We start from the raw sequence: 22,841 nt of genomic DNA on the forward strand, positions 1-22,841 counted from the left end.
TCTCCAGCCTCATATCCTTAGACAGGAATGGTTTAGCTTTAAGTAAGGCTGGTATTTGTTCACTAGGGTGGTGCTAGCTATAGTTGAGAGCGGGGGAAGGTGTAGCATTGAGGACCTAATTCCCCTTCCTAAAGCCCTGAGACTTCAACTTTGGATAAACCCTGGTGTTACTTGGCAAAGCATGAGAGCAGTACCCACAGAGAGGACCACGCGCTCTAGGTTGTGTATCCTTATTTTACTGAAGTCATAAACAAGTTATTCTTGTACACCACAGAAAGCCTCACAACCACAAACCCAGCAATAACTTCATAAATGATAAGCTTGTTTTCCTCCCCCTCTTCCCAGATACCCTGAGTGCAGCAGACAGCAGAGATGTGCATTGCTGGAATCCAGAGTTTCATAACGTGGCAGCTGCTTGCTGAAAGCCCTGCAGATACAAAACAACGCTTACTTTAAGTCTTGGGAAACATCTCCTACTAAGTAGAATTAAAAAGCATTTAGGTGAAGCAATGTTGCTGGTCCCAGTTGTTTATGAGGCTTGGGTTCTGTCTTTATACATTTGAAATGCTTTTTATTTTCATTCTGCTTTTTGAGCCTTTCAACTGCATGTTTTTAATTTCTTTTCCATCTGAGAAGAAAGTCTGGAATCAAATCCTTGCTTTAAAAATAAAAATCTGGTTCAGAGTCCTGTATAATCATGTAGCTCCAGACATGGGGTGTTGAAAAATAAAGCCACTTTCATGGGAATCACCCATCTTGAAGGTGACTTTCTGTTCTGAGTTTAAGTAAATACTTTGTTGGCAGTTTAAGAAGTTTTTAACAACATCTGATCTGCATTTGCTTTCGAGGCAGATCTTTTTCCTTCTTTTCTAAAAATCCAGACCTTGTTTCGCATCTATATGGGCTGATGTGGTCAGAAATGTAGTGTTCCAGCATGCCTGTGACGTGTGTTGAATAATGCATACCACTGCATTCAAAAATACGCATGCAGGTTGCATGCAATTGTCCCCTTAAGCTGCTGAGTGGTACCATGAGATATAGAGCCCATCTTCTGTGGAGACAGGAGGAGGAGGTGGTTTGTGTGTACTGGGTGGGGTAAGGCAGAGAACGGAAAGCCTGAGGGAATCCCAGATGCCTTGAAGGCCTGAAGCTTGACATCCTGATGTTTAACCCAGTCCTCCTTTTGGAAAGGAGTTGACAGATGAGTGATTTCTTTTAGTTGAACTTTCCGAATCTATTTATTTTAAATCTGTTGTTTGATGCAGTGATGTCTTCAAGCTGTACACACAAGGCAAGAAGGAGATGTCCTTATTCAGCGTGGAGATTTATCTTTCACTGCTACATACGTAAAAGTGCCTGGAAATGTATTATCCAAGGGACACAGAAATAGCTTTTTTGACAGGCTGCTCTATCTCCAGCAGTAAATGCAGAGACCTGGCTGCCTGGCTCATTGCTAAGTGTCAGTCCCGCTCTGGGCTCCCAAGCCAGATGCTCTATGCTGGCATTTCCAGGGGGTTACTGCTCTACTTGTGTGGTTTGAATCGCTGAAGTCTTTGGCCCTGTGCCTTAAAGTGCCAGCAGAGGCATGCTGTAATTGCCTGTAAATGCACCGTCTGTCATATTATTGTTTCATTACTCCAGCTTCTCACCGCCACGCACTGCTCAGTGTCTCTCTTGCTATCTTTATTTAATTGAGCAGAAAAAATCTGAGACTTGTGCTTCACTTACATCACTTTGTATTTACCCAGCATCACTGGATCCTGCTATGAAGTCCCAGCTTCTGTTTGCAGAAGTCAGTCTTCTGTATAGGGAAGATAATGTCAATATCTAAAGCATATGTTAGAAAGAGAATCAATATTTTAACACATGGTAAAGTCAGACCATAAATCTCTCAACACAGTCAAATGATTGTATTATTCGCCCTTGAAACACCGCTCCTCCCTCTGGGAAACAAGAGGGGGAAAGAAAACTCTTGAATAACCAAGCCCTTGTCCTCACAATGCAGGACTGTTCTGAGCTCCTCGCTCTGTGTCGCTTCTTTCTTTTCTGTCTACTAACTCTTTCTTCTCTTGTGTGTCAGACGCCTGCCTCTTAGAGACCTGTCTGTCCCTATCCCACCCCTGTTTGTCTTTTTCAGAGTATAACTGGGATGGAACCAGTCTCTCCCTGTCCCATCCCTGTTCATCTTGTTCAGAGGATTACTGGGATGTCAGCTCTTCCCTGAGATCAGCTCATGAGGACCAGTTCCACTGCCTACTTGTTGCCATCTCAAACAGCCCTAAGCTTCCTCCCAGGCTTACAGCTGAACCCTTATTAATGTGTGTTTTAAAAATACTCTTCCAGAGCTCTCTCCAAAGCTCTCCTTCTCCGTATGGCCTATAAAAGAACTCAACAGCATGCTGACTGCTTTTCTTTCCTCATGCTCCCTGCATCTGTGACACATGTATGTTATTTTCCTGGTGTTCCATTTAGCTTTCAGTCTCTGAATCAGAACACAGCACCCCACACACAGGATCAAGATCGAGGCTCCTGTGCACTACCACAACAATAATGAATATTAGGGTGGCTTGCACTCATTCTGCGGTATAGCTTTCATTGCTCTGGGCTGAGGGAGTTTCATGATGTCCTTTTGGGATATAGTTTGCACCTGAATTATTTTATTTTCAGGGTTTTTTTCTATTTTAGAAATCCTTGACTAACATTTTCCTTTACAGGTTTACTCCTCCTGGTAATGCCTGACAGAGCCAGCACCATTGTTGGGGTGGTTGTTCTTGCTTCCCATAACTGAACAATAAGATTACTCATTTAGTACTGTTTTCTGTTTTGTTTTATTTTTCATCCATCTCTTTCCTGCAGGAAAGAGCAATTTATATAATGATTTTACTGTGGAATTGACTTCAGGCTTTACTGCTATTTGTCACCATTTAGGAAATCCATCCCTGGCTCCAGGAGAACACTCAATTCCTGCTGACAGTCTGGAAGAGGGAGGGAAAATAGATAGCAGAGCTGCAGCTATTGAGACCAACAGGCAAATATTTTATTCCACCTCAATTTTCCCTTCCCAAATTACTTCTAAAGACTTTTTTCCTCTTTGTGAGAATGCAAATGAGGGTTGGTTGTTGTTTGTTTTCCTGGGGACTCTTCTATTCATCTTCTTCCACATTTCAGGCAGTGGAGCTTGCAGCAGTGACAAGATGTAATCCCAGGTAAAACTGCTTCTGCCTATAGCCTTGGTTAACCTGCTGGCAATGGTACTTGCCTGGGCATGGGGCAGCTGGCTTTTTTACACAGCTCAGCATGGATGTGCTGCCACTCCCAGTCACTTTTAGGACACAGATGAGTGGAACTGTAATAAAGCTGTTCTGCCTTTCTGAGGCTACCAATGCCAGGGGCCTTCCCCTTCCTTGGCAAGTGCGGGAGCCTCCTTCCTTCAGCTTCACACCTTTATCAGCTAAAAATTATAACTGTATGGAACTGGTTGTCTTCAGGCTCTCTCTTTAAAGAGCTGGCTACGCTGCTACCCTGTTGTGGCTTTTGAGGACTGGAAGATCAGAGAGGACAGTGGGGAAATAGAAGACTGCTCCCTCTTTTATGAGGGATGGAGGTAGGCTATGCCCTTGTATTAAGTTCAGCAGGGAAAAACTTGGGCTCTGCTCACATTCCTACATACCGTGCCGTACCAGTCAGCCTGGTACTAATCTTCATGGACCTTTGAAGGCGTGAATCGACATGCAGTGTAAATGAAACCCAAGCCACACCATACCAGATCATTGGTGCCAGTCAGTTTTAGAAGGCTGTCTTGTACCACCTGCAGGCATGCAGATCTGCAGTGCTCACACAGCATCAGAGTCCAACAGCAATGTGTGGCATGTAAAAGGCTGGTGAACCCACAGCCACTTAGGATTGAATGCACTTTCCTGGGGAGGAAGTGGCTTTTCCCTTGGAAAGCTCAACTCCCCAGGGTCTGCATGAGGTCAATGGAAAAAGTGATCTCTTCAGAATACGATTCATAGAGCCTAATCACAGGCTTATCTTATTGACTACAGAGGAAGCTTAACCTCTGTAGAGTTAAACTAGCTTTTGTGAATACCCATCCCCTCTTGCTCCTTAACTGTGGGAGTTATGCTAGTTCTGGGCATGGTTAGTCCTTAGGAAGGCACACTGCTTCTGTAAATTCAGGTGCTGCACACCCGAGCTAAGAGAAGCTTGTGTACCACAGAGCACAGAATGTCCTGTTGCATCCTGCTTTGTCACTTCGAGTTACCCTGGGATGTCAAGAAAGGATTTTCAAGTACCAGAAGTATGAAATGGAGTCAAGAAAGGTTAGTTTCTTTAGGGGTGGCCTGACTGTAATCAGCATCTGTTTCAGCTTAGCTGAATTTTTATTTCCAGCCTGTCTTTCCCTTTCTTTCCTTTCAAAGTACAGACAACTGAAGTCTTTAATTTGCCCTGTCTTTCACTGCAGGCAAAAGTAGGAGTTTCTAACAGCTGATACTGTCCTGTCTAGAATATGTACACTAAAAAAGTACAGTTTATTTTCTGCTGTGAATGAAAAAGCTCTTGCTTGTTTCTGTTGTTTATAGTCTTGACTTTGAAAGATAAATTGTTTGAACTGGTTGACTCTCTGTTTGTGTAATTGAAGATTAGCTTGCTTGATAGCCTGCTGGATTTGCAGTTTTCCCTTGCACTAGATAAACTGCAGAGCTGCCGGCCCTGGGGCAGTTAGGCCATAGCACATATTTGAAAGGGTTGTGTGCATACAAGAAGAGAAAATCATGTTATGCATGGCATTCTGGATATGCTGTCTCAGTATTGCTATGTCTTGTCTTTCCACCTGGGAGAGCTCCTGTAAGACCTAGGAAGTCTGTTTAAAAACTTGCTAACAGCCTCATAGACACAGATAGGTGGCTAATGAGTTGAAAGTTGAAGCTGGCAGGACCAGAACTGTTTTTACATGGTAGTTTTACAACCCTAAATCATGCTGCTTGGTTTTGAGAACACAGGTACCTTAATCAAATGCTGTCCTTTTATTATTGCATTTGCTTTGTAGAACCAACTGGAGGAAAAAGTGAAAGTAGATTCATGTCACTCAAGTAAGCAGACCTGGCTCTGAAGACATAAAAGGAACAGACAGTAAAAATAGCAACATTTTACTGTACTGTAGTCCCTCAACAGAGAACCACATTTTGAGGTTCCCCTTCTTTGCATCCTTCTTTGTATTGCAACAGCATCTTGCACCAAGCAGCAGCTTTTGCTCTGGTGGGGCAGTATCTGTTTTCAGTGTGATGGCTCTTGCTGTCAGCCACCCTGTTGGTGTATTGGCTTCTAGACACTGATATGGCTCTGAAAGCCTGTGTGCATTCTCCAGGTATGGTGTCTGTGCCAGGAACCCTTTCTCTCTCCCCTTCAGCTCCTGAGTTGTGCCAACTATTCCAGCCTTCCCAGTTTTTGTATACTCGTAATAGTAACAGTGGAGCCAAGGTGACATTCAAGGGGAAGGTAAAAAAGCAATGACAAAGGCACACACTGATTTCCCGATTGGTTTGATGCTCATAAAATGAAATGTGCTTTCTTATGCCATAAGCCTTCAAAGCATGTTTCTTTCCTCCAGAACAACTAAACCTGTTGCAGCCCTTGGCTAATAAACTGAAGCCAAACTTCTGGTAAACTGATGACTCAAGAGAAGGGAAAGAAAGAGGATAGGGCAGGAAGGTCTGGGTAGATTAAGGTGTAGATGACAAGAAGATAAAGCCTAGGACTGGGAACTTGGAGGTTTGAGAACTGATAGAGGGAGAATCTGGTTCACAGAGAAACTGAAACTGGGAATTAGAGGAATTTTATACTGAGACTGGCTGGGAAGAAACTGGCAGCAGGGGAGGGAAGACACGGGAATTCAGTTTGCCAATACAAGGAGACAAGAAGAGACAGGAAAGTTAGGGGGATAGGCAGAGAGATGAAGAACCAGACAAGAGACTGAACTAGGACCTGGTGTGGGGAACCAAAGTTGAAGGCCCTGTTGGAGGCTAAGAAAGGAGAGACAGCCTGAGGAAGGATCAAGTGATCAGAGTCAGAAACTGGAGGTCAGGCACAGGGATGGAAACACAGTAGCAGGGTAGAGCTGTGAGAGGCAGTGGGACATCCTGGCTTCCAGAGCTGGAAGTGGAGCAGAGCTTCCCTGAGGCTGGCCTTCACATCGGCTTAGCCAGCAAAGAATTTGCCTCTTGTGTTGTCTGCCCCAGCCCACAGCACAGAAACGGCTCAAACCGAGTGTCCTTGGCCAAGGCAGCAGCAGCTGCCTGCCTGGGGGAGGAGAGAGGCTTTCTTCTATGAGATGACAAGAATTGTACAGTTGGGAGGAGGTAGTGAAAAGGCCACATGACCAAGAGAGAAAGGGTCAATTCATTAGTCTGGCAGCCACTAAATTAAGCAAAGACAAGTGGGGCTATGGTATCAGAGGTAACTGACTTCAGTCAAAGATGATTCTAAAGTTGCTAGATTGATCTTGTGGTCAGCTTAAGCAAGCTCAGCTAATTAATTGCTTTGTTTTAGTTCATTGTGTAAGAGCTAGCTCTTAATAAATCACACTGCGTTGTAGAAACATGCTTGAAACAACTGTGTAAATACAAAATAGCCTTAGGAATGGTCTTATGAATCCACTGAATAATCCAAATTCCAACACTCATCCCCCTCTGCTGCTGCTTTAGGTGGAGGATAACACTCTGCTGTTGCTGTTTCAAGTGAAAGGGGCAGAGGTCTGTGCTGGACACACAAAGGTACCAGTATGGCTGATGACCCAGTGAGGTGCTGTGGTGTTGCATGATCCTATACTGATAGTTGTCCCGTTCTGGAACAAGTGTTAAAGTAACATTATGAAGGTTAAAAAGCCAAGTATTTAAAAGTTAGGCTATGTCCAAACAAAACTGCTAGTGAAACATCAGAACACATATGCATGTAGGTTATGAAATGCTCATTAATTACATTTCCCCTTCTGTTCATTGCAGTGTGAATGACAGTAATTCAAGGGTTTTCTCGGGCAATGAAACTGAGGAACCTCTTACATACTGTCTGTGGATCTATGTTGAGGAGAGGTACTCAGGTGCAATACCACAAGGTTCAAAATATCATTGAATTGAGTAGGTTGGAAAAGACTTTTAAGATCAAATCCAATCATTACCCCAGCACTGCCAAGGCCACCACTAACCCATGTCACTGAGGGCCTCATCTGCACGGTTTGTGAACACTTCCAGGGATGGTGATTCCATCACTGCCCTGGGCAGCCTGTTCCAGTGACTGAGCACCCTCTCTGTGAAGAAATTGTTCCTAATATCCAATCTAAACCTTCCCTGGTGCAGCTTGAAGCCAATTCCTCTTGTCATATTGCTTGTTACCTGGAAGAAGAGACTGATCCCCACTTCACTACAACCTCTTTTCAGGTAATTGTAGAGAGATAACGTCCCCCCATAGCCTTCTCCAGACTGAACAACCCCAGTTTCCTCAGCCATTCCTCATAAAACTTACTCTCCAGGGCCTTCACCAGGTTTGTTGCCCTCCTCTGGACCTGCTCCAGCACCTCGGTATCTCTCTTGTAGTGAGGGGCCCAGAACTGAACACAGTCCTTGAGGTGCAGCGTCACCAGTGCTGAGTACAGGGGCATAATCACTGCCCTAGCCCTGCTGGCTATGCTATTGCTGTTACGGGCCAGGAAGCTGTTGCCCTTCTTGGCTGCCTGAGCACAAGCTGCTCATGTTCAGTGGCCATCAATCATCACCTCGAGGTCCTTTTCCACAGAGCAGCTTTCCAACCACTCTTCCCCAAGCCTGCAGCATTGCATGGGGTGGTTGTGGCCTAAGTGCATGACCCAGCACTTTGTTTTGTTGAACCTCATACCCACTGGCCACAGCCCATGGATCCACCCTGTCCAGATCACTCCGCAGAGCCTTTCCATTCACCAGCAGATCAACATTCCTGCCCAGCTTGGTGTTGTCCATGAATTTACTGAGGGTGCCCTTGATCCCCTCATTCAGATCATTGGTGAAGATGTTAAACAACACTGGCCCTAACACCGAGCCCTGATGTACACCAGTAGTGACCTGTCAGTGTAGTGTCCTGATCCTGAGAGACATTTAACTAATACTTTTAGGATTATGACTCTTACATTCACCTTCTACACTGGGCCAGGTCTGTGTTGATGAAGATTTGGGGACAAACACTGCTGATGGAGGCTGGGAGTAGGTTGGAGCTGAGCTCTCCAGCATCCAGTAGGAGGGTATAAAATTAACTACTCCATTTGTGCACATTAAAACCAAATCTTGCATGTATGAATTCTGCCTTTGCAAAAATGTCTGCTAGTTCTCATTGTTGGCACGAGTGTTACTGTAGTATCAGTCTAATCTCCTAGGACATATTTAAGGAATTGCAGCACAAGGGTGAAGCTATCTGTAAATTTCTTGGCTGGATCCTTGTCTAGTGACAATTGTCCTGCTCTGCTTTGTATCAGCTTTTTTGCTTTTATGTTTTCTCATGAGAAGAGCAAATCAAGTTTTTTTTTGTTTGCTTTTTTTAGTATAAAGAAATATTTTTTAGATTTCAAATCAAAATTTGGAAGTAGATAGAAGCAGAAGTAAAATCTCTCACAGAACCAGAGTACACTTGGCATTTATCCTGTATACGTTCTTGTTAAAAGTCTCTCTCCAGCTTTCCTGTAGGCTCCCATTAAGTACTGGAAGCTGCTCTAAGGTTTCCCTGGAGCCTTCTCTAGGCTGAACCAAGCCCAGCTCTCTCAGCCTGTCTCCAGAGCAGAGGTGCTCCAGTCCTCAGAGCATCTTCGTGGCCTCCTCCGGACTTGCTCAGACACGTCCATGCCCTTCCTCTGTTGGGTCGATCTATAGTACAGAAGATGTAGGTGTATGTAGACATCTCTGTGTGTTCAAATAAGCAACAGAGGAAAAAAATCTTTCAGACTCCAAGCTTTCAGGGGAAATCTGTATTTTCATGTCTTGTAGGGGTTGGGCACACTGTCTGCACTGAGGGCTTTACTGAATAATGACAACCAATAAACATCCAGCCATTGTGAGAAATGCTAAAGTTACACCTGGTTTCTGCCCTGTGACCCATTATGCTAAAAAGCCAATTCTGTTTTTAACTGCTGTCCAGCATTTATTAGTAAAATAGCAACATTGAACTGTCTGGTTTGGCAAAGAATCACACAAAGGAAACTGGCAGAACCCAGGTAATCAAATATGAGTAGCTGTGTTTCACTGAAACTAGCCTCGATGGTTGCCAGGGGTCAGAAGAACCTGATGGAAATAGCACTTAGATTTGACTATCTGATGTAGGAAATGGCTCTCAGATTTACTCATGGGGTTGATTCTGCTGAGGTTGCTGCTGTTCCTTTTTAATGTGAGACAGTGGGACCAGTCCAGACCAGCAAGTGCTGAGACCAATTAGTAGACTCCCACTGGCTCTAATTTGTTTTAGAAATTAGAATGTTGTGCTACTACTGCAGTGCAGAATCCATCTAAGCCTGAAAGGGGAACTGATTGCAGCCACCTGAGAACTTAGCATTAAAAAGCTAAACCTTTCTCAGCAAAATACCATAAGATCTGTTTTAACAAGTCCTCAAAGAACTTGCTTTTAAATCCCATCTGAACTCAAATAATGACTGATCACAGATGCTCTGCACACTGGAGTTTATTTGTCAACACGGACGTGTGGTTGCCACCTTCTGAATGGCTACCACCATTTCTTGAGGCCCCAACGTGTTCATTGCAAGGGAGCTTGGTCGTGCTTAGCTTATGGCATCTCCTGTGGAAAGAGTAGTCAGCACGCTGGTGCAAGGTTATAGTAGGTATCAAATGGGGATGGTCCTCACGTTGTAGAGGAAGGAAACACGGGAATGCCGCAGCGGCCAGCTCCACCTCTTTGGTGATGTCTCAGTAGCTAAAGGTGACCAGCAGAAAGTGCGGGGTAGCTGTGAGACACACACAGGGCACCGAGACCTGCTTTGTACCCACTCCTCACGGTAGAACGTCTGATCCTATGTCCTGGGGGCAAACTCTCCGGTTAAACGGTTGGGCTGAGAGAAGAGGGGTTCCTGCTCCTTCTAACACTTCAACGAGGTGTAGTCAGTGACCGGCAGAGCTACAGGCCGCCCTCCTCACTCAGGCCAATCGCCACGCTAGTTTCAGCGGTGACATGCGGGGGATGCGAGGCCACAGGGGCTCCTCCCGCGCAGGGCCGGTTACCTGCTGAGGCTGCAACTGCACCGAGGGCCTCTGAGGGGCGGCCCGGCCCGGCCCCTCGGGGCTTACGGGGCTCCGAGACAAGCGGCCCAGACAACAGGGAGCCCGGCCTCAGCGCGCCCGGCCCCAGCAGGCCGGCCCAGGCCCCGCCCCTCCGCCTCACCGTCGCCAGGAGCAACCGGGCCACTTCCGCCCGCCGCCAAGATGGCGGCGGCGCCGTAACCTGGAAGCGGTCGCTCTCTCGGAGCAGCGGCGGGCCCGCCCCCGGTGTGCGGCGGGAGGGCGGTGGGCGGGCAGTCCCGTGACGGCTCGGTGCGCACAGACGGTGGCCGGCAGGGGAGGGTGGGGAGGGGGGGGCCGAGCTCGCCTCGGGAGGATGGCGGAGCCGCACGGTACGGGGCAGCCCGGCTCGGGAGGGGGGGGCGGTGCCGCCGCCGGGGCAGGGCTGAGGCGGTGGCTGACAGCGGGCGGGGTGGGCCTGGCGGCGGCCGGGAACGGTGGCGGCGGGGAGGCGGGAGGCCGCGGGCACAAAGGCGGGGAGGGCCCGGGCAGCAGGTAACAGCCCGGGGAGCGCGCCCCGTGCCGCCTCAGAGCGGGGGGGGGGGGGGGGGGGTGCAGGGGGCAGCGGGGCAGCCCTCGGGGCTCCCGGCACCGGCACCCAGCGAGTGTGTGCGTGCGTGTGTGTGTGTGCGCGCTCCCGTGCCCCGGCGGGGCAGCCCCGCCCGGCACCGCCGGGCCCGGGGCAGGTGGGGCGGGGAGGGTTGGGCCGGGCCGGGCCGGGCTGGGAGCCGCCCGCTGCGAGCGGCAGGGCCGGGGCGGGCGGTCGGTCGAGCCGCTGGGCTTGTCGGCAGGGCTGCCCCGCTCCGCCGCGCTGCCGGGCGATGGCAGCGACCGGCCGCCGCCACAACAACAACAGAGAGAAAGGAGGAAGCTCCGCTTCACAGCTTCACCTCTCCTCCTGCCCTGCAGCTCCCGGTGCCGAGAGCTGGCTAAGGGAAATCTGAGGGACTTCGCGTGTGTGTAGTGGCACTGGCGCTCAGGGTAATGATTACCGGCGCTCAGGGTAATGATTACATCTGCCTCTGTGTGTGAGTGCTGTCCCCCACCCTCTCGTATAGGCGTGAGGCTCTTTTCCTGTTTCACCCGATGTATTTATTGTGGCAGTTCTGATGGAGACGGACAGGCAGAACCTCCTTTCAAAAGTCATCGCCTTTCTGTCTAGCCAGGTGTTTTTGCCGGTGTTTAAACCCGAGAGGTGTTGTGGAGAAAGCCGTGTGACAGCTGCGTGTGGCCGTAGAAGGTGTTTTCACCGAGTTGTATGTATCTTTCTCTAGGAAACGGTTAAAAAGCTGTAGTAATCTTAGGTGGGGTGAACGGCTGTTGACTAAAACTGCGACTGGGTGTGGGCTGTGCAGAAATTCATCAGGGCTGAAGTTTGGTGGAACTGTCGCTGCTTTGCTTTACCCGCAGGTATGGACAGGGAGTAAAGTCGCAGTGTGTGAGGAGGCAACTAAGAAGTGCTGAAGTAGCGCTAATGTTTTTTAACTGACGTGGTTGAGCTGGGACTATGGAAGCATACGTTCAACTCAGCTCTGCACATGTGCAGACACTTTGGAGGCAGAATGTTCATGATCAGGGAGTTGTAATTGTGCGTGTTGTCATTGCTGCAAGACTTGGTTGGGTTTTTTCTTGTCTTATCAGAGCAGAAATTAAGGTGATTTTAGTAATTACCTTCATGATTTTCTACTGTTTCTTGTTTATGTGTTTGACTTTCTGCTTATTGTTGTTTTTACCTTGTAAACTGCCTTTTTATAATCACTAGTCATTATGGGATGCTTCTATTTATAAAATCAAGGGCTTAAAGTAGGTGGTGGTCAAATTAAGTTACACTTATTTACAGCCATATTTCAGGCATATGTTGTATAGTGATCTTGATATAATCCTAGTGTGGTTTTGGGGAGGATTTACTGTATCCTATGAGTTTGTTATTACACTGTTGTGCGTACATTTAATTTTAGTAACACTCTTATCCTCTTAATTCCTGTTGAACAGTTTGAGTTTGACTATTCTGGCTTTGGATGTAATTATTGTTTGCTCTGAATGATAAAATGGGAGATTACCAATTTGAAGCTGGACTCCTTTTGTTTTAGGCTGGTGTTTGTCAGCCATCAGGGTTTCTGTACGTGTGGCAAGGCAAAACATGTACATCAGGCAAAACCAATTTTGTATGTAATCTTGTAATACAGAAGGATGATTCCAGACAAAGCTCTCCTTGTGTCCACAGCATTCTTTTGAGGAATGCCGAGGACTCCTCAAAGATGATGCTGTCTTCTGCCACATCCCTCTATTCTGCTCTTTCTAGAAATGTGAAACAATCCCAGCGTTTTCTCTTAGGGGTGATGGCAAGGGTAGGGTTGATAAACAGTGCTGATTGCCAATAGCTGCTCTTCCCAGTCTAGTTTTTCCTTTCCAGCGTGACATATCTGTAAGGCAGGAGGTGCTGGGAGGGGCGTTCCTTTGTTATGTTGACACTTAAACCGCACTGACGGGTGTATTCTCCTCCAGGAATTTTGTGTGATTTGAAGGGATTCCTTCAGACAAGGAATATTTTCTCCAGCTGCACCCTTAGCCTGTGCACAGGAATGAACTGCTTGGAGGATCGCTGTGTGTGTGCCTTTTAGGAAACCCTGGGATTCATTGTGACTTGGCTGTGGCTTTCTAGAAAAGAATGTTTCTGCTGAAGCGGTGTGTGTGTGTGGCAGTCCCAGCTTGTCACTGCGTGAGCTGACCTCTGTACAGCACCCCTGCAATAGTTGGATGCATGTACTGCTTACGTGTGTGTGCATTGTGCTCTTGCATGTTAATTGAATTGAGGCTGTAAAAGTATCTTCTGGGTGTTATGAACGTGAAAGATCGCATTTTGTGATCCCGTCTTGACAAGGCTTGAGGAAGCCCTGCAAATAACTGAGCTGTCTTTTGGGAAGGTAAAAAATGTTGATAAGGAAATAAAACTGCATTAAGAGATACCACATATTCCAAAATACGATTGTGGAAAATTTGGGTGGGTGCTAAAAAGGGGCTGGGTCTCTTTCTCAGCAGGTTTTCCTTTGTGTCTGAAGAAAGATGAAAGTTTGCTTGCATGGAGGAAGGGGAAGGCAATGCTTGCCCCTTCTTGCAGGCCAGGATGGCTCACCCTTGATGCCCACCTTGTCCGTGCCCTTTGGGTGACTCTGCTTTTCCTGGGTGCAGGGCAGCTTCTGGCCCATGACATGTACCCTCATCCAGTGCTCTGTACCCTCTCACTCAGCTTGGCCATTGGCATTTCCCACCCAAAATGCTTCGAGGCTCTTTGCTTTTTATTTGATTTTCTCATTATCCTCCCGTAATTGAAGTGACGCTTGCTTTCCTGCCTGTCATTGTAATACCTTTTATTTATTCTTACTGCATGCAACTGCATCTCAGAGGAGGTATTTCTGTTCTTTCTTTTTCTGATGGGTTTTGTGTGTGTGAGAGAGGGCTGGGAAGGACACCGTAGTGAAGATTACACAGCCAGTTGTAACTAGATTGCAGAGACAAAAAGAGCTCTTGTTTACATTATAATTGTACTGGCTGACATATTCTAGTCTGTTTGATACAGTAGTCTTGATGTGTTACAAAATGTACCAGGATAAAATATAACAGGTTGTATAATGAGCAGGTAACGTTTGCAGTATTAGCCAGTGACCTTAATTTGCTTGGTTTTTGCTGCATTGCTTGGGCTTGATGGTGTTGTGAAATAGATGTAACGTACTATTAAATCTGGGCATTCTCCGACACCAGGTTTGGTTCAATAAAGGCATTTTCAGTACAGCAGAACAATGGTCTCCAGGTAAAAGGGGAATTTTTAATTACTAAGAATTTTCCCATCATTAACCTGCAGGTAATGGATATATTTTGTAAAGAAATTATTCGGTGTTGATATTTTCTTTCAAAAAAGTAGTTTCAAACAACATTGTTTAGTCTGTTTTAAGATTGTTGTAGTTTAAGAAGTACTTTATTTGTGTTGCTCTCAAAGAGAAATACATGAGAGAGCAGAGCCTGTCCTAATTGTGGACATGCTGACTAGTGTGAGAATATGTTAAGAGGCTGTGAACTAGTGTGGATAAATACTGGAGTGCCTGGTCAGACTTCTTCAAACAATCTGTATACTTGGTTCTTTTAGTCCTGTTTTACTGTTAAAGGTGGACATGAAAATAATAGGAAAGACTTGAAGTATTTCTTTGCTTTTGGGCTCTCTGCAAAAGCATCCTCTGTTTTCAGAATGGATGTACATTAGATCCTGGTTTGCACACCTGCTTCCCTTTATGTTACAAAACACGTTGGAGGGTATTTTTTGCCACAGGAAAGCATGCAGCTGGTTTATTTTAGTATGTTTTATAATAAAGTTTGCTCTTTGTCTGTTAATGGTGTTGGGGTGTTGCAGAGGAGCAGCGCTGGGAAGGGTGAGCTCTGCCCCAGCCCAGTTGTTCATCTTGAGAAACACGCGACTGGTGCTCGTAGTAAGTTAGTTGTAGCTTGCTCTTATCTTTGCCACGCTAATCCTCTACGTGCTTTTGTGTCTTAAAATGCTTCATATTCTGGAGTGATCCAGCAGACAGTATTTCTGCCGAGCCCTGCTGATCCCATGGATATTGTATCTGGTTCAGCAAACCTGCCTACCCTGTGGTCGGGGGCTTTTTGTTATGCATGCATCCTAATTGTTCTTCTGTTGGCTTTGTAGCAGACTGAAGGGGCTGCGCACCAATGCAAATAGCCTTTCTAATACCTTATGCATTTGCATTATAATGGCTGCATAAATATTGCAGCACATCTCAGTTCACTCTCTCGATACTTTGACTGCTCGGCTTTAAAATAGGCTCTTTCTGGAGCACAGATCTTGTTTGTGGTTGGGATTGCTTCGCAGAGGGGTTCTGAAGCGCATCTTTATTAAATAGTGAAGCCTGTTTGCGATGCGGTGTAATTTTAACTCGCCCGTGTTGCAGTCTCCCACTCCTTGCAGCCCACAGGTTCATACAGGCGCTTGGAGGGAAAAAAAAAGAAAGCTTAAGCAGTTTTTCACCAACTATTTCTAAAGTCACTATATTTGGGGTTGCAAAACATGTTCGCTCGAGACTTGGTTTTGCATTCATTTCCAGAAATCCTATAGCTGTCTGTGGGAATATTTTGCGCATAAGGAATGTGCAATATTGTGCCATCATTGTTTCACTGCTGAAACATTCAGTGACTTATGACTATCTTTACTCAGAAGCACCCCAGTTTTCCTTTGAAAGTGTTGATGCAGTGATGTGACTGAAAGGAGACACTTTTTGGGAACTGGTGGCAGGTTGCCATCCCTTATCTGTCAAAAGTTTGCTTTATGAAGTTGTTAAACAGAACAGCTATTGGTATCACTTGCTTGACTCGTAGTGATTAGTAGATGCATAGAGATTTTTAAATCATCATAGAATGCCATATGTTAAAGGTTTGGATTAATGTCTTGTAGCTACAGCCTTGTTATTAATGTGACACATTTTGGGAAGGGTAATACATTAAACTATTATATTTTTTGGCTAATCAGTTGTAATCCACGGTTCACTCTGTTTTAGTGTTTTAGCTTGTGAAGCCTGCAGCAAGAAAGGTATGTTTAAATCAGGTGTTCATGGTTTTAAAACTATATCTGATGTTAGTAGCCTGTTACTCTTTCACTTGTTTGCACGCTTCAAAGCAGTGGTGGTAGTTCAGGTTAAGGATATGATGAATGACCCTACTCTTGGAACTAAAGTTAAGAAAACAGTTTTCTGAAACAGTGCATGATAGTATTGCAAGAAACCATAAATTTACTGACAGCTTCTCTATGATGACTGATGATTCACTTATACATGAAGTGTTCTGCATTGTGCTGCAAACAACATACAAATGAGTATAATACAGTATGTTAACACTTACCCTGTCAAAACCTTGTGCTTTGTCTACTAGAAGTTTAGAATATTTCTAGAGATGGGCATGAAAAGACAAGGTTAAATAATGTTAAGTGAAAGTATAAAAATAATCTTGAAGCCCTGACACCTGAGAACCTTAAACTGTAGTATATGTATACTCAGTAATTACTCAGTAGCTATTGCAGATAATGTTAGGTTAGTACCTAAAAAATACGACAAAACCACTTTAGGATTTGCTGTTGTATTTAGATCTGTGTTTTCAGTGTTTCCATCCTAATTAGGGGATAGTATTAAACTGAAATTGAAGATGTGTTTCAGTGACAGTTTGAATGGTCAGAACGATCCATTGGTCTGGCAGTTTGTGATGATTTGGAATGAAAATAAATGTACTTTTATGCAGAAACACCTGACTGACCAGGGCCTGACATTTATTTGTAGTCAGACGCAGTAATGATCACAGGGAGTTGGGCTTCTCCTTTTTCTTTTGCCTGTATCCCAGTCGTCTAAATCTTGGCAAATAGGGGATGTTGCTCTCTCTTCATTATGAGGCTTCTCTCCTTGACTGGGAGTAGTGGTAACCTGTGTTTTGTAGCTTGTAGAATGTCCAGTCTTCTGTATAATCAGATTTCTCAACAGTTGTGGGATTGTTTTGATGGCGAAAGTTAGGATAAAATCTGTTTTGTAACACAGTGTTAGTCATGTTTATTGATAATTGTCCTGAGAGGAAGCGCTCACTTTGGGTCAAAATGCTTTAAAGTAAAAATACTCTTTTCTTACTGTTTTAAATCTTGCATAGTTTTGTTTTTTCTTTAACCAAAAGAAAGCAATTTAGTGTCACTGTAACTTAAAGCTTGTGTAGCACAGAAGTGAAGGTCCTAGTAAATTTACAGGTAATTGGCTAAAGCTATACATACAGTGCAGCTGCAGGTGCTGCTGAGTAAAGTGCTTTGTGCCGTGGAAGAATTCGGGTTTTTAGCTTCAGGGTTTTTTTCCTTCACGTTATACCTAATCCAGCAAAATGCTGGAGTTTATTCCATCAGCATTTAAAAAGAAGGTGAACTAAATCCTATAATCACTGTCAGTGTCTCCCTTCCAGCTCCCCCCCCCCCAATCAACCCCCAGCTGTCCGAGACAAGGAAATAATCAAGTAATCCTTATTCTATTGGGTGAACTCTTGTATTTCTAAAATCGTGATGTTCAGAGTTTCGTGCTCTTTTATATTCCCCTTCCCCCTCCTCTTTGAGTTAGCCACTGCAGAAAAGCAGAACTGTGTTTCTTTCAGTTCTAAGCGATAACCATGCAGAGAGGAGTGGTCTTCAGATTGCCTTAGATACTAAGTCCTGTTTAGAAGCATTTAGCTACATGGAGTCACTGTGTGTCGCAGAGAGAAAATGACTTCATTAGCAAACTATATGGCTCCTGGAGGCATCAGGTGGCTCAATATGTAAACAAAAGTCCAGAGCAGTCAAAAATAGAGCTTTATAAAAAGAAATAGTGCAAAAAAGTGACCTCCTAAACAAGGAAGTGAAGGGCTACCAGAGAATCTATCTGTGGAGTCCTGCAAAATGCTGATTATAGCAGAATATGGAGGACTTATCATGAAAACCCATTTTGCTGTTGCTTCCGACATAGCATTTAAAGTACACGATTTTTAAAATGCTTCTTGTAGAGGGCTGATTGTATGATCAAAGGCTTAAAGCCAAGAAAATCCTATAAAATATGCATAATTTGGTGATTTGCATCGTTTTCTTACTGAAGGGATGGATAGGTTAAATGAAGCCTCAGTTCAAATGTCCTTGTTAACGTACTAACTCTGTGACAGTTACTTTTCTAATAGGTTTTAAAATCCAATGGCTATTGTGCAGTACTTCAAAAACCTAAACTAGTTCTTATTAAAGAGAATTTGATAATACCGGCAGTTAGATGAGCTATATTGAATTTAAGATTCTGGAATTTAAGATTCTGGATGATTTCATGAAAAGGGAAATGTATGTTGGTAAATAACATGAATTAAGAAACCTGGGAACTTGTCTTGGTGCAGCAGGTTCTGCTCTGGTAAGTCCCTCTGAACTCTTTTGAGATGCTGGACAGTGTGCAGCTTATGGTAGATTTCAGGTGATCGTATTTTTTTTCACAGGGGGCTATACATCTGCTTTTTGGGAATACTCAAACAATTGTTTGGCAGCCTTCTTGCTAGCATATTGTGTGTGGTAGGCCTAGTTAGGAAGGAAACAGAAGTTTAAATATTATAGCCATGATCTGTAATACATACAATAAATACAACAACTGGGATTATTTTTTTCTCCATGACTTCATCCATAAATTTATTTTCTGTGGTTTAGATCATCATTAAGCATTTTTTTACAGTAGCTATTTCTCTGTTTCCCCATAAGAAGTCTTCAGATAAATGTTGGTAGTTACTTCTTGCATTTAAACTGTACACTGCCTTGTCTTTTAAAACTGCTTTTTTACAGTCCAGCTCTTTGAGAAGCCTTAAGTCATACCCAGGCAGCTATCGGGGTTTCAGTTATATGCTCTCACTGTAGTATCATGTTTTCTGCTTCTGAGATGCTGTTTATTGAACCAATTAGTTGCTGGGTACAAGCCAGAACTTTCTCCTGAAATCAGAATTAATGACACTGGGAGGGTTTCTGTTCCTAATGGGCAGTGACAGTTAACGTGTAACAAGGACGTGGTTTGTATCTTGCAGCCTCAGTGATTGCCTGTGTCTGTGTCTATACTGGGTCCTACAGAAATCAATAGGGTAAACTTCAGAGTATGGATCACACGTTCACATCATAGATTTGATGGTGTGTCTGTCTTGGAATGTTTCTGAAAGCATTCCAGCTCCTCTGTAGTCAGCAGATGGGATGCATACGCCTTCATTAACAAGCAGTTAACTCTGCTGGTACGACTGAATTTTCATCACGCTCCAGGTCTCTGACTTGGCTGTTTCTGCGTTCCAGCTCCCACTGTTTGTTCTGCTCTCTCCAAGAAGAAATCGGCACTAGCATTACATGCTCCTGCCCTCCTGTGGTAATGAAACCCCAAATGTTTTTCTCAGAATCAGATTGTGTAAAAATAAAAGAGGAGAGGAGAATAAGGAACCAGTTTTTCTCTTCTGGAGTAGCTGCGTGCAACTCTCAAGGTGTATGTTTGCTTTTTGTGAAGGGTTCTGCTTCAGAAGCCCTGACAAAATCATAGTCATGTCTAAACACGCTGTTACAGTATCAAAACCACCATGTTGCTTTTTATAGCTTTGAATTAACCTTCTGGCCTTTTTGCGTCATATGTGCTATCCCTTTTGCATTAGAATAGAGAAACTAAGGCATTGAAATCGCAGGTGAGATTAGCAGCCACAATGGGGTTGCTCTAGCCTTCCCAGCAGTGACTTGGTGGGAGCTGAAACCCAGTTCCAGCAGTGCCTTGAAGAGCCCGCCCAACGAGGTGACCCATGAGTAAGAAGCAGAGGTGGATCTAACCCCAAACGCCTCGCTCCTTCCAGACAAGTGGAAGGTGGAGCAGGACAAATGGGTGTGAAGCCTTTATTGTCATGAAATTGTTGTCAGTAATGAAAGCCACGGGGAGCAGCGTGTTCGAGCTTTGAACGTGTGATGTGACAACAAGGGGTCATGTCGCCCAGAAGGATCCTGAAGTGGCTGTAGTCAGTATGTGACCTCTTGTTTTTTTCATGATCCTCTGTATTAATAATACATATTTAGTATATGACAGAAAGCTGTTGTCATCTTAGTTTCAAAGCTAACGGTGTATATAAACTATGGGTATACTCCTTCAGTCTCTTTAGGCAAATGTTTGTGTTATTCTCAACATGTAAAGTCTTGGAACAGAAATCTGTGTTTGTCACAGCTTTCACTCCTGTGACTTCCAGTGTCTACTGAAACTGTTCAGGTTTTTTTTTTTTCCCCTGCTTAAACCTGCTTCATGTTAGCAGGGAGACTTTCACAGTTTGCACACCGTTGTTTCTTCAGGCCAGCTTGTTGGCTGGCTTTCAGTAATATTTACTATAAACTGATAAGTTGTATACCATGACAATCTAAAAGTAAGGTTTAGAGCTGCTTCTGATTTTTCTCATTGTTCTGTACTTTTATGATGTTGTTTTTGGTCCCTCTTTATCTTTGGAACCACTTAACAGTGAAAATACATTACACACTGTTCCCTCAAAAAGAAATGCCCCAGAATAAGCTTTGGTGATCTTTGCTATATAAATTTCTTACTTTGTGGCACAGAAACAAGTTCATTCAAGATACAAGGCTGTGTAGAGCATGAAAGCTATTCATTGCTACTGCTTGTCTCTGTTCCCTTATCCTGGGATAATGTACGATATGCTGCCTCCAGTCATTATAACCAAGAGTATGTCTGAGATTTCTACAAGTAATGGTTTTGACCGTTGAGTTACTCTGTTTGTAATTCTATCTAGAAGTAAAAAGTTCTAGTGAAAATAGGGGTAAAGAGCACAAGAGGTTTGTATGCGAGTGCTACTTTTAAAATGCTGATTATTGTCTAATTGTAGAATCATGGAATACTTTTGGAAATCTTATGGTGATTTGAACTTTTCCAGTGATAAAGAAGTGATTTGTTTTTCATGGCTGGAGATGATAAGCAAAGGACGATGAGCTATGGGGAGGGTTCTGTATGGGCTGTGTGTGGCTGTAATGACTGCTCAGACCCTTTTCTCCCTATAAAGAGTAAGTTTTCTTTCCTCTCTAAGCAAGTTTCTCAACCAGTGGAGGGCAAGATGGGCAACAGTCCTAGATATTTATTTTAATTATGATTTTTATATAAGTTAAGAGTTGTATAACCTGCTTCATGAACTAAATGAGGAACCAAGGATCTAATTAACAAGTTTGCATTTGTGGGGTTGTCCTTTGATAGCCATCCCGTATGTACTGCAGGTGTGTGTATATATATATATATATTCATCCAGTACAAACATGTGCTGCTTTTCAGTTGCCAAAAGTAGGCAGAACTTGATTAATGAATTAATTCTGGAAATGTTACTTTCTGCCCAGTTTTGGACCACTTCTCAGCTGGCTGCTCTCATATGAGGTTTACATTGACCCTTTACAATAGAGATGATAATTCCAGAACCCAAACACTTGGATTAATTTCGATGTTGATTTTCCTTGCTGCCAAAACTCATTACTAGCTAGCAGGTGCTCTAAGGTCTGTTATCAGTCAAATCAGGGGGAGAGGTTGTGTGGTCCTTTTTCTTCATTTAATGTGACCCATGGGCACTTTACAGCTCTCTGAGAGTACTGTTTGGTTTTGATTATTATTAATATGCAGCTTTGAGCACTGCCTAGCACTTGCAGCCTAATGTAAATAAAATATCCCAGCTTGAAAAGCAGTGATAAATGGAAGCTTAAACATGTGGTCACCGAGCAGACTAATGAGCCAATGCAGGGAGTTTGGTTCTTCTAAGTCAAGCTTTTCTTTTGCCTGTAAGGTTCACTTTTCAGTGTGTGGTGTTCTGATATGCTGACACCGTTGTAATAGTACCGTTGTAAGTTACAGATATATATAAATTAAGAGGGGAGGGAATTACTTTGCACCGTTTGTGAAGTTCACCAAATTGACTTGTGCATCACCCCCAGCTTTATTTTGGTATTTCTGATGACATGTAGTCACTATTAAAGTAGTGGTGTGGCTTTTATGCAAATTTGCTAGTATTTGAAACAGCATCTAGAAATAATAACAAATTGAGAGCTCCTGATAATAATATACTTGAGGAAGAAATTTTAACTGGAACTGGTGATTTTATTTTTCCCCAGCTCAATTTAATTTGCTGTTTTATCTCTGTATTTTTTAATGTATTTTAAATAAGACTTGAGGATTTAAGCATGCTCATTGTAACAGCCTTGCTCTCTAGAAATACCTGTGTTTTTTTCCCCTGTGTTTAGGGAAATTATTTTCTTTGGGCTCGATGTATCCCTTAATCTAAACAGTATTCTATTGATTCTGTGTTTGAAAACCTATTTGAAAGGAGAACCCACGAGGTGCTGGGTTGATGCTGAGGTATGGCTGTAGCTTTTACGTTGTGTTAAAGTGTTTGTGTTAGTTCTCCTAAGATGACATTTTAGTTGCTAGGCACCTAATAGTTAAATTTCAATGAAAGCACCCCCCCATTTAACCAACCATGGTCATATTTTCTTGCAGTAATCTCAAACTTCAATGTTTTTCTTGAGATACCTATGATGAATAACAGGTCTATAGTATAGAAACTACTATAGTTTCTTTAGTGGAGAGATTCAGGTGTCCTCTGGCTTCATACTTGTTTTTTGAGGATAAGGATGTGCAAGTTCTTGAATATTCTCATAAAAGATAAAAGCACTGTGTCAGCTGAACTAGTAAAATTCAGCCTTGTTTTACTTTAGCACTGCACTAAATAATGATTTAGCTGAAATATAATTTCACTGCTGACTGAGTTGCTGGGGTTTTGTTTGTTTGTTTTCTTGAGTTGTTCCTTAGTTCTGTGCCTGTGTTTTGGAACTGTTTATTGGTGTATGAATACAGGTCATTGAAACAGTGACCAAATACACTTACTACTTGCAATTACTTCTGATCGCAGAGGGGGAAACCCAAATAGGTGCAGCCTGTAGAGATCTTCCTTTGCTGAGGAGGT

At 43.9% G+C, this 22,841-nt stretch overlaps 1 protein-coding gene across 5 annotated transcripts in view; it reads left to right on the plus strand.

Annotated features, from left to right (window-relative positions):
- The first annotated feature begins 10,439 nt into the window (after positions 1-10,439).
- SHOC2 (SHOC2 leucine rich repeat scaffold protein) overlaps positions 10,440-22,841 on the plus strand; it is a 70,903-nt gene continuing 58,501 nt past the window's right edge. The window contains exon 1 of one of the 5 annotated variants that reach the window (XM_034061784.1): positions 10,440-10,553. The gene's annotated coding sequence lies outside the window, so the exon portion shown is untranslated. Of the gene's footprint in view, positions 10,554-10,591; positions 10,634-10,777; positions 10,797-11,096; positions 11,305-22,841 lie in introns of those variants that run through there. The other 4 variants (XM_034061785.1, XM_034061788.1, XM_034061786.1 and 1 more) reach the window with 4 other exon arrangements.

Source organism: Melopsittacus undulatus, chromosome 4 (assembly GCF_012275295.1).
Source record: "Melopsittacus undulatus isolate bMelUnd1 chromosome 4, bMelUnd1.mat.Z, whole genome shotgun sequence".
NCBI classification, from domain to species: domain Eukaryota; kingdom Metazoa; phylum Chordata; class Aves; order Psittaciformes; family Psittaculidae; genus Melopsittacus; species Melopsittacus undulatus.